This window comes from Coturnix japonica, chromosome 7, assembly GCF_001577835.2.
Source record: "Coturnix japonica isolate 7356 chromosome 7, Coturnix japonica 2.1, whole genome shotgun sequence".
Taxonomy (NCBI): Eukaryota; Metazoa; Chordata; class Aves; order Galliformes; family Phasianidae; genus Coturnix; species Coturnix japonica.
The window spans coordinates 4,165,367-4,177,816 of NC_029522.1; positions in this window are offsets into that span (position 1 = coordinate 4,165,367).

The window sequence follows — 12,450 nt, forward strand, 5'->3', positions numbered from 1 at the left end:
GCTCCGGACCTTTCTGGAAGCCCTTTCTGTGCCTGCATCACCTCCTCGCTGCTGCTCTAACCTGCATCAGGAACAAGCACAGCAAGAGGAAAACTTTGCTGCTGACAAAACATGCAAACACTGTAGTATGGGTTGTGACAAACATGGCTGTTCAGCCACTCCAGAGCTAACAAGTAAGGACGTCTCAGTCCTGACAGCTCTAACCAAGCCTGATGTTCAGCTATGTGGTGACTTATCAAAATAAGCTCTACTTGAGGTTTTAATGGGGATACCCAATGCTTGCCTATGGCTTCAAAGCATTACTTGTATTACTAGCCCGAATACAACTGGAAGACACTTGATTCTCCCAGGCAGTCTGACCCTGCTGCTAACAGCATTAGCAATTATGTAACTGCTCCCAGTGCAGAGTTCATTCTGGGATAGAACAAGCCTTTTTTTCCATTACATGTCAATTATTATTTTTGTTTGGAAAGCCACATGGAGTCAATCATCACCTATGAGCCTGTGAGAAATGCCAGAACAGTGTCATTTTCAAGCTGAAAACTCCTGAAAACAGTCATGCTCACAGCAGTGCTTAGCTCCATTATGGCACAGGGATGTGTCAAACACAGGCTGCTTTAAGTCTTGACCATTTCAAGCAATAAGTGTTGTAAAACCCTCCCTGAAGTCACTCAGATCTAGTAGAAAGATCTCGAAATGCATTGGGAAGTGCTACAGAAGTCCTCCCTCTTTGGCAGGCTTAGCTCACACATCACTTCTGCTTTCAGAAATCAGAACCAAGAGCAAGAGAGGAAGGAAAAAAGTCCACGTAGAACATAGGCAGGAAAGCTGTGACATAACTTCGTTTCCTTTTGCACTCTCTCCGCAGGCCAGCAGGGTGTGCCTGCAGACAGGCTTTCTTGCTTGGATTTCAGCTTAAATGATGCAAATTCTTTCTTCCTGCTCGGCAGCCCTACTCAGACAAAAAGAACGCCATGCACCCAATTAAACTACTGAATAGGGATCATCCAATCCACAAGAGGATACTTGTCTATAGAAAGTACAGCTAAATTTCAGCAACATAAGCATCAAGCCAAGGAATAGTCATCATTCCTGTTTTCTAATAAACACAAACTCCAGTCAAACTCCAACTGTTGATTGGCTTGCCAGCTTCCCATACCAGCCGAGACACTTGATTTATGGGGGGCAAACGACCGCACAGCAACTTCTTCTCTCTGGACTCATTTAACACTGCTAATTTTAGGGACGGCTCCTGTCGATATGGCTGCAACGTGTTCACAAATCGCTGTCACAGCCTCCCACCCCATGCACTGGATGCAAGTGCTGAAATGCACCAGTTACAGTCTAGACGTACACAGATTTCTTTGATGGGCAAGCAATATGCATGGAGAGTTGATTTCTTCCCCCAAAAAACAAGGAATAATAACATTACAAGCCATTTAAGCACTGCACCGCTAAAAAGAATGTCTGTTTTTTTCCCCTGCCAATGCAAAGCTCAGCACATCACTGCACATTCACCTCTGCTGACCCAAAAGAGACACAGCTGGCATTTCAGATATCTTTGACACTGAAGCGAAAAAGCTGTCCCAGATCACTAGCGAGTGCCATCTGCTCCTTGAAACCCAAGTGCCATCAATTTCCAAGCCAGGGCCAGGATTTTCAGAAATAGCTAGTCTGAAGTGAGATGCTTCAATCTGCATTTAGGCACCTGCCTGACTTGCAGAGAGCCTGAGCCCTGTATTAAACCCACAAGCACAGTCCATCTCGCCCTATTTACATCAGAACCTTACAGTGCGGCCTTCCATCCTCCTGCATGCAGCACTGATATGCAGCATTCATTTTCTTTGGAGGGGGACAGAAGAAATGTAGGTCTGCAACGACATCTTTATACCAGTGGAAATGTGGCATTCCTACAATGCACCATAAAAAAAAAAAACAAACTGAAAGCTGTCAAAGATATTTTCATGGTATTACTGACTATCATTTCAACATGAAACCCACTTTAATGAACACCTGACAACTAAACCTTTTAAAGGAACAATTTCGCTTGACGTGAATGCATGCGGCTGCTGTTTGTTGAATAATATGCTTCTTAAACAGCCAGTTGAAGAACACTAACCCACTGTAAACCAACATTTGCAACACTCAGGACACACTTGAGGCACGTGATGGTCACAGAGCAATACCAGATGTAAGAGCAAGCTTCAGTTCTATTCATCCAGAGAGTGGTCCCCTGTCAAGCACTACTGGGCACTGGACACAGAACACTTACGTACATCCTTTTTCCCCCCTAAAAGTGCCTGCAGCTCCTGCTCTGCTCCAACCTTGCTTCTCCAGCCAGAGCAAAAAGCTGGCACATGAACATGACCTTCTGCACCAGAGCAGCCAAGCAGACGTTGGCTGAGCTCTGCTCAGCACACACAGACCTCATCAAACCCACATTCACAAGGGTCTCTGCTGTTCTGCTCTCCATCACCTCCTCCCTAAATGCAGCTGGCTGGTACAGTTCTGTAAAGGGCAGAGTTCACACAAAGCTGATCGCATGTGCATAATAAAACGATAAAGCATCATATCAAATGTGGTGAGGTTAAAAACCTTTTGATGTAAAAGTCTGGTCACCTTTCTTTCAAACAATGGCATTTTACTGGTTCACATTCAGAACAATCTCTGTTGCCACCCAGATGATGTAATGATGTTGTTTAGTTTGTTTCTTTCAAGAAAGCTCATCTTCTGCAGAACCAGTGAAGCCTACCAATTTGAGAGAGAAGTTGTTTGGATAAGTACCTTCCAGCCTGCCATAGTGAGTCAGAGCTGTGAGAAGACTGACTCAGAACACTGAGAACCTTGACATGGGCAAGCTGTAAGAGCTGCAGTATATATCATATACTAATATATATATGATAAAATTAAAACACAAAAGGCAAATAACCTATTTCTGAGGGTCAGCCATGCCACATTTCTACTACCAGACATTGTATGGGAATAAGGCCTTGTCTCAGATGACATGACATATCCTCTTGCTGAGGGACAGAGCACCCAGGTGGCACCCAGAGCGAGCCTGTCCCTGCCTCAAACCTGTCAGGAGCTCAAGGTCTTAATGACAATGAAGATCTATCTTTCAGCTGGATGAGGGCTGTGACCATCAACAGGTAACATGCAACTGCATAGGAGACCTTGGTAGCACTCAAGAAGCTGCCTTTAGCTGTCCATGGCTCCAGCAGAACAAGACATCCTTCTGCCTACTATGATTTATTACTTATACAGGGCAAAAACATCCTACCACTGATCCTCACCTGGTTCATTAACAATATTGCTGTCTGTTTACAAATGCCAGGTGGTACTTTCCTTTGTTCAGCAGCACTGAATTCATAAAGCATCCTTCTACAAGATGTGAACAAGGAACAAACAACATCAGTTAACTATTTCTCAGCTCATGACAATTTCTATGTTACAGATTAACATTACCTCATGTTTTAAGATAGTTGAACAGCTGGTCTCCCTCAGTGGAATCCTATGGAGCCCCCATCTGTTCTCAGTCACATAACCACAAAAGCTGAGGACCTCAGCATGGCTGCACACCAGTTATGCTAATTCTCACCATCTTCCAAGCACCATCTCCAGGAGGAAAACCTTTAGAGCTTAGTGATAGGCAATGGCCTCAAACCTCTGCCCCCATTTCCTTAGCAGAGGTAAAACTGACCACAGCAAGACAGACCACAGCAGCACTGATAACAGTGAGCTCTGCACCTTGGTGGCACTGGAGGCTTCAAAGTCTTGCCTTCCATCTCCAGAGAAGCTACCACTGCCTGCCTTGAGGTTTACTCCCTTCACTCCCAGTAACTGCACATTGCCTGTGCTGACTTTTCGGGTAAGCAGCTGCTGGACCATCAAGTCTTGTGAGAAGGAGTGAAACACATCAATAGAGCTGTAACACCATGAAATAAAGACGCGGATTACCACAGTTCACAAAGATGGAACTCTACCTCTATTTAGACATTATTTGGCTTTTCCTTCTAAAGTGAGCATCCTCTCCAGAAATCCCATAGTCTTACACTTCATATTTGTTCCAGAAGGGGAACAAGCAAGATGGATGTTTCATATAAATGGAGAGCGTGGGGGCACTGATGTTCAGCAACCCCTGCAGAGCTGCCAGCACCCACAGATCCATCTTCACAAGCACAGGCTCCAGCAGGCTACGCTGACCTGGAACACCTTGAAATAGAAATGATTCATCTGTAAGAAATGACGGTGAGAGTTTCCACTCCCCCCCCCCCACACACACACCTCAAGCAAGAGGAGAGAATACCAATAAAATGAAAAAGATGAAGAAAAGCACCTTACACAGAAACAAAACGCTCCAGCAAAATTTCCACACCCCCTGCTGTGGTTTCTAACTTCTCAGCTCAGCTCTCACTGGCCCCATGACCAGCAGCTCCAGGATGCCTATGGCAGGGAGTGCATCCCCCAACCCTCCCACGCCTGATGCAGAGGATGCAGACAGTAGGCAAAAATCTGTGGCTCCCAATGAACTCCCCTGCTATGGTGGGCTCCAAAGGCACCCCACAGCCACCCGTCCTCAGCAGCATCACAGATGGTGTGATCATTGTAATTAAAGCAGAGGGAAGCATCACAGAAAAGAAGCAGCTAAATTACAGGTCTGAGACATGGGGAGCAGCCCCTGTCTGCCAGCATGACAACCACAGGCAGTAGGTGAAGCCTGGAGCTCCAGTACTCTGCAATTGCACCCAAATCTAAGAACAGATAGAAACAGTTATTTGCCTCCAAAAAGTCACATTGCCATTTGTTCTCTCCCCCTTTCTAGTCCATGGATTGCAATGCAAACATTCATGGCAAGTGAATGATGCCTTTCTCCCTGCTACTGCACTCTGTGTAGCAATTGCATCCACGAGCAACCCTGCAAAACATCTCAGTAATGTGTATCAATAAACCATAAATCACCCCTTACATAGAGCAGCTATCTGCCCAGAGAAGAAAAGCCCCATGACATTATGTACTTGTTTTAATCTTTCTTAAACAAAGCTATTTGCCAGCTGTCACACAGGAGAAGGCCCAATGGGAGACAAGCCCCAATCCTCCTACATGATGGACATCACTGCCATCCCAGCAGGGGTTTGAGACCACCCCGGAGCATCACCCAGGAAGAAGTTATGCATGTTGGTCTCAAGCAAAACAACACCCTGCTCACCAAGTGTGCCTTGCCTAATGAAGCATCTCCAAGCACACAGCTAAGGAAGAGAGGACAGATGACAATCTTCCATTTCTACCATTTACACCATCATCTCTATGGCAGCTGGGCCATTGTTGGAAGGCAGAGGAGGAACCAGATCCTCTTCCTTTAAGATAATTTCAAGCTTAAGGGCGCAGGAACAGGCCAAGGCCTGGCTGTATGACCCTGGTCTCCCTAAGGAAGCTGAAGTGGGATCTGGCGCCTTAGATACAGCACTGATAGGCATCATAGAAAGGATTTAATTAAAAAAATAATAATAAATTTACATTTAAAAAAAATAGAAAAGCAAACCCAAAAGAGTTTGGCTTTTCTGTGAGCTCTGGGCATGACCCTAACCCCACAGAAGCACGTGGGTGTTTTGCAATCATTTTCACTGCACTTAGATCTTTTCTCCTCATCTTGCCTCCTGCCTTCCCATCCCTCCCTCCTCTCCAACTTCCTTTCCCTGCTAGGTTGGTGCCCCCCAGTCACCCATCCCCATCTGCTTGCTGGCTGCCCTCCAGCCCCAAGCACACCCAGGTCCCTCCCACATCAGCATCAATGGTTGAACACCCACCAGGCCGCCAAGAAGGAGCTACCTCACAGCCTGCGCCTTTAAGTTCATTTTACTATCGCAGCCATTTCACTAAATGCTTAATTGCAGCCATCTCTCCGCGTCTGTCTCAGTCCGACACCCACAGATGCAGCCGCCCACAGCGGCCCACGCTCTGACTCATGCTCAGAGCAGTTGTCAAAAAACTCCGCTCCCCGCCGAACGCTCCCTTCAAACGCGTGCTGCTACTTTGATCTATTTCCATAGATTCCTGTGAGTCATTGGAGCCGTCTCTGATCTCAGCCCCGCCGACCGGAGCCCGCACGGGTGTTGTTTTGCATGAATTTGGCTTGTGCAGAGAGCGGACCCCGCTGCGACGTACGGTTATGTGGGAGCAGAGAATTCCTGGGAGCGTCTGCCATAAATGAGTTACCCAGAGAGTCATTATTTCCTATTCAAACAGAACTGGTTGTGCTCTGAAAATAATATCACAAGGAAAGAGTTATTCTCAGATGTCAAGTCACAGCCATGCTCTCAAACTCTCCCCATCATTTAGAGGCACTTCAGCAGGCAGCCTTCTCCACCTCAGTGGTGCAGGTATCCCCCTCCTCATCTTACAGCTGACAAAGCAGTGGTACCAAGCACAGAAACGCCCTCTCTGGCAGAAGATGGAGCCAGGCTGCCACCAGTAATGCAGATTAATTGATAGGTTTGGCAACATGGAGATAACAGTAATTCCAAGATACAGAATGACTCAGAAGTTTCCCCTTGCTCCATACGTACAAGTTGAACTCAATCCCCTGCTGTAAAGCACAACTGAAAGATAAGTTGTGCTGCCCAACTAAACACCTCCCAATAGCCAGTACTTGGGTGCATCATTCCCATAGGCACCTGCAGCTGCTCATTGCTACCAGCAGCACCACATGCGTGTACCAACACTGGTAAACCTGATTAGAGTAAATATGATTCAACACATAAAGCCAACATACCTAAACCAACCATACGCAGCCACACCTAAGAGTCAGCCCTTCACATTTCAGTGGTAACATGCAACACACAGGGTGTTATCCCACCTCTTTAACACCACTAATACCAATAGCACCTCCTATAGATAGAGCATAAGACCCAGAAAAGCACAGCCTGAGTATGGATACACCCACAATTGGCTTCCTGGCTCTTTAAGACCCATTGGGCATCTCTCTGCACAAATGGGAACCAAATTACTACTGAGAGACTGCTGACATCCTGCTGCAGTACAAATGAGCTCAGCATAGGACAAGGTGGGTGGCAACAGGCCAGACTTGCATGAGCTGCAATACAGGTGCCAATCTCACCTGCACTTCACCTCTGCCTAACACACAATGACAGCAACAAAGACATCTTAAAATCTCACCTACCTTGATAAGGCATGACGCTGTATTGTCTCCTTCATCTGGCAACTTCATCTCCTTCACTCCCAAGGAAAGCTCTTGATGCAGCAAAAGGAAGAGAGCTAATAAAAATGACTGCTTAAATAAGCTTTCTCCTTCTTTTCAGAGGAGTTCTACCAAAGTTACTTACCAATGACAGACAAATTCCTGTAAGCATCCCAGCCTGCCCAGGGCAAGTCTTATTAGCCCCAGGTAATGGGCAACAGCTGCTGTGACTTTCTCAGGTGCACTTTAATTCCAAGCTAAATGAAAGGGGAAACAAATAGAAATAGAAACAATTATTTGGCTTTATTTACAAGTAACAAAGTATGGTAGGGATGTGGCAGATATCAAAGATGATCTATGATATAAGATGGTCCTTCTGCCTTCTTTCTTCTTTGCAGGAAGAACTCTTGGAGTTACTCTATATTTATACCATGTTATCAAATTGGAGCTCCAAACAGCACCAGAGCCCCGCTCTAGAGAGCTGGAAAATACATATGAGTAGGAAAGGAAGGAGGAAAAGGTATTAAGACAGAGGATTGTCTCTGTATAGCAGTTCACAAGGAATATTTGCTGCCTTTAGAAATGCGTGATGAAAAATACCACAATGATTAACAGTAGGTTTTACTCTCTTCCCCCTTATCCTGCTATAATAGAGGATGCTCTCCTATTTGTCTTGGTCTCCCATTGTAGCAGGACCTAAGATCCTGAAGACAAGTGGAAACACAGTAGAAAACAATGAGACATCTCCACTGGCTGTCTATCAGTGAGGTCGTATCCATGGCATCTGGGCCTTACTCTACAAGGGGACGTGGGTGAAGCCCACAACATCCCTGCCATGCCTCTGTCCCCTGACATGTAGAAGGGCTTTCTTCCCAGGTACATCCTCTTAGAGCTTTTCAGACAGAAGGGCCTAGCAGGGAGCACCTGGATTCAGCTTCTAAACCCTGGTTTTTGAGTGGTGAAACCAGGAGAGATCGCTGCAAGCTGAGGAAAAGCAGGGAGAGATGTTTTTTGAGCCCAGAAAGGAATGGTAGTTCTTAATATAGCAAGGGGAGTAATATAAAAAGAGTTTTCCTATCTCCCACCTCCCACAGACATACTTATTTTAGTTCCTGGCTACGCCCCCCAGCACACAGAACACCACCAGGGCTGCCAAATGCCTGTTTTGGGAGATAGTCTGCGTAAGGGGAACAATTGAAGTCTTGTTTGTTTCTCCTCATTGGAGTACTTGGGGCTGAGGCCAGACAGAAACCCCTCATGCAGACATAGAAGAATCAGATCGCTGCTGCTGGCAAGTGATTCATGGCCCTTGTGGGTCCTGGCCATGAAGAGAGCCAGGAACACAGGTGATTCACAGCACCCCCAGCACATCAGGGTCATCAACAGGGAGCAACTCTCCTTTATCATCTCAAATCACAGATGTAACCTGATGTTTTCTATCCCAAAGGCACTTCCAACAGAACTCAACCTTCAGGGCAAACACATGGGGTGAGGAAAACTCAGTCTCTGCAAATGAAGGGTTCTCCATTAAACAGTGATCAGTCTCATTTGACGGAGTTTCCCGCACACAACAGTATTTTTACCTATTAAACGGGATGTCAGCAGTAGTTATTGTATCATGTCATATTATGACAGGAATAATAGATGAAATACTCATTTTATTTTCCATTACAATCACTAGGAGCAGCTGTTATCTGGTACCATTCGAGACATCTTCCCTTTGTGTCTAGATCAAAGTGGCTCCTGTTGGTGCCCTACGAAGCTGTCAAATCCTTTCCTTACAACACCAACCCGAGACGCTTTCATCTAGACACAAAGGGAAGGCTGTTCAATCAGCATCAAGCACAAGCTGCTCTTAATTAAAGAAATAATTGGTTAAGCTCTTATGTCATGCTGGGATGTGTCAGTAGCAGTAAGGCCCACAACGCTGTGCCTCCACAGTTGCGACGTGAAGGACTGCAATGGCAAACCATCTCTATTTTGGAATACCCAAACAAACTCTCCTCAAAAAGAATAAACAGAAGGGTTTGTTTTTGTGTTGTTCCTGTTCCAATATTCCAGCCTGGAGAAAACTGCAAAGAAAATGAAGATTCTTTACTTCACAAAAGATGAGGACTAAGAGCTCCTTGTTTGCTCTCTCATCTCTTCCTCCAAGGATGGCTCCTGCATTCCAGGAGATGTAAAGCACAGCAGCTGGATATTAATGGAACTTGGCATCGCAACCATTTTGGGCTTTTTTTAATTAACACTGTACCGTATTACAACAAGGAAACGTTTTCTCCCCTTTTATTACCACCCCAACCCTGAGCCAAGTATTAAATAAGACTTAATTTAATTAGTTCTTGCATTCTCCCCTCTTGCAGGATTATTCACTAACACAAGGTCCTTACCCAGCTCCCTTCCCGCAGTCAGATAAAAATCCTGCTGATGGCAGTGGGAATGTTTGGGCTCCTCATTTACATGCACAGTGTGGAGATGTTTCCACCCCAGCTCACCTTGGCTCTGCCTTGCTCTCCAAGGGGCTCAGTGGCAGCTGCTCCCCACGATCCTCTCACCCCCAGGTCTCTCCTGGAACACCCAAACCTGCAGCCAAGAGGTCAGGGTTTGCAGCTGGCACCATCCCCCTCCCTTCTTTCACCTTTTGACACTGGATGAGGTGAGCTGGTTGTCCTTACCTTTGTACTGAAAGGAAAGGGGAGGTGGGGCTCCATCCTCTGCCACTCTGAAGGTGGTGGATCCAGTGTGGAATGGGGCAATGAGCCCTTTGGACAGCCACAAGCATGCACCCCGCTCCTGCCTCATTCTGTGGGGTGGCACAGTGAGATAGGTGGTCTCATCGGAGGTGACACCATGGCTACTCATGTGATGGCCACGGCAGCCATAGCAAATGGAGTTAGAGCAGGCTGGTGACAGCTGCCAAGTGGGCTCTGCTTTAGGGCCAGGTCTCTGCAAGGTTTCCATTGATGGCATAGAGATGGGGCGTGAGAACATATTAAGTTTGCTGACAACACTCGACTGGGAGGAGCTTATAGTTCCTGGGAAGGCAAGGAGGCCATTAAGGGAGATCACATCGAATCAAAGGGCAGGGCCACCACCAGCTGCATGAAGTTTAACTAGAGCAAGCGTTGGATTCTGCTCCTGCAAAGGGGCAGCCCTGGCTGTATGGACAGACTGGGGAATGAGAGGCTTCCCTGCAGAAAGGGCTCAGCTGCTTTCCCTGAGATCATTTCCACTCCACACAGATGCGATGCACAGCTTCTCCTTGCCAGGAAAGGGGGCGGGGAAAAGAACTTTGCTCCTGTCTTTACTGAATCCAGTCTCATTTGTACTGGATTAAAATCACCTCATTGCCTGAGAAAAGCCAAATCTGCATCTTCCCTGTCTCAGCGCTCACAGCCCCGTTGCTGCCGCAGGGCCGCACGCGTCCTTCCCATCCCCGGAGCCTGGGGAGATGCTGGGGACAGGCCAGGCTCGAGAAGCTGTCTCCTTTTTTGCTTTGTAGGGGCACCTGATCCTGTGGAGGCAGCAGCAGGTGACCTGGAGAAGGCAGCAAGAGAGAGGGAAGGAGGAGGAGGGGACGTGGGCGAAGGCGTAGGTGGTGCCACATCGCACGCTTCTGCTGGCGCCGGGAAGGGATGTGGAGCGCCCGCTTCCCAGTCCTACGCGCTCACTGGGACCATCTGTCCTCCCCCATGCGGCAGCCCCGGGTCGGGAGAGAGGTCCTGTAGGGGGGAGGGGGGCAGGCGGTGCTGGAGAGCACGAGCCTTCCTGTGTTCCCCTGAACGGGCTGCAAGGAGCAGCTTTCACAGCCGTATTATTAACAGGGACCTCAGCACCAAGAGGTGGGTGGCTGTGCCCAAATACAAGCGAGTTCCTGAGCAAACCATCTCTCAGGTGCCCAGAAGCGCCTCGGCTGCTGGACCAGCCGCATGGAGCAGCACGTCAACCGGCTGCCCGTGCCGTGGGAATGCAAACTTGAGACGTGCTGAAGGGCCTGCGCTGTACCCGGCCATCTCTGTGCCCACGATTCTGCCCTGGGTGCCAGGCAGACCCATACACGCCCGCTCTGCTTTCCACGCCGCGGCACCCGGGGCTCCTCCTTGGCCCCACGGAATGTTTCTGCCCGTGCATCAGCGCGGAGAACAAAGCGAGGGCTGTTTCGCCGCGGGATTTAACCACCTGTTGTAATACTTGCGTTGATCTAATCTTTTTGCTTTAATTAAAAGCCTCTCGCTCGGCTTGCAGGGCTTTTTCCCTTTGCATAGGCTCGCCACCTGTTTCTCAGGCTCCGGTGCCTCCTGCACGGAGGTGAGGACGGAGCTCTCCCAGTTCCCCAGACGGATGCAAATGGCTGGAAGGGATTCAACGCGGGGCTGGCTGCCTACGGAAAAGCCCAAGCCCGGTTGTGCCGGCACAGCCGTGGCAGGCACCGCCGCTCCCACGGAGCCCCGAGCAGCCTGCGAAGCGCAGCGGCAGCAGCAGGAAGGGCCATCTCGCCCCATCTCGCCCTGGATCCCGTGGGCGTTTCGCACGGCCCCGTTTAAGCAGCCAAGCACCGATTTGCGAAGCTCGAGTTCCCGATGGCGGTGGATGAGTCATTGCAGGCTTTCACAATGCGTAAACGAGCTCACGACGCGCTCGCCGTGTCCCCGCCGAATCGCCCTGCGCTCACCGGGCTGCGGGGCCGCGCAGGAACCTCGGAAAACCCTGCCCGCTCTGCTGATGGAAAACAAGATCGCGTTTCTGCTGCAGCACATGCAGAGTTAAACGGGTTTCTTCCCATGCCGGGTTTCACCGCGCACTTCTGTGCAGCTGTACAACCCAGCGCCGCTACGTTTCATACCGAGCAAATAATAAGCAAATGTGAGTTTTGGCTACGCCGGCTTTTCCGAGGTGATTATAGAGTTTTCTAAACAGCGCTGAGAACGAAGCTGTCTGAAATCCCCGGGGGCATTAAGAAATTAACTGAGTACGCGCACATTTAAACAGTGCAGTCGGGATTCAGATTTACCACACAGCAACATAACTCATTTCAGAAAGCAAACACCGCTGACTGCAGCTCCTGGACACACAGGAGGAGGCCCAGCCCTCTGCAGGGTGCAGGTGGAGCAGCCCTTCCTGCTGCTCTCTATGGGGACCCCCATCACCGGTGTGCACGGGCAGAGCAGGGTGAGAGCAGAGCTGCCGGGCACTGCGAGCCGACCCTCCCCATCAGCACAAGGAAATGCGTGCTTCGTGTTCTGCTCCTTCTCTGC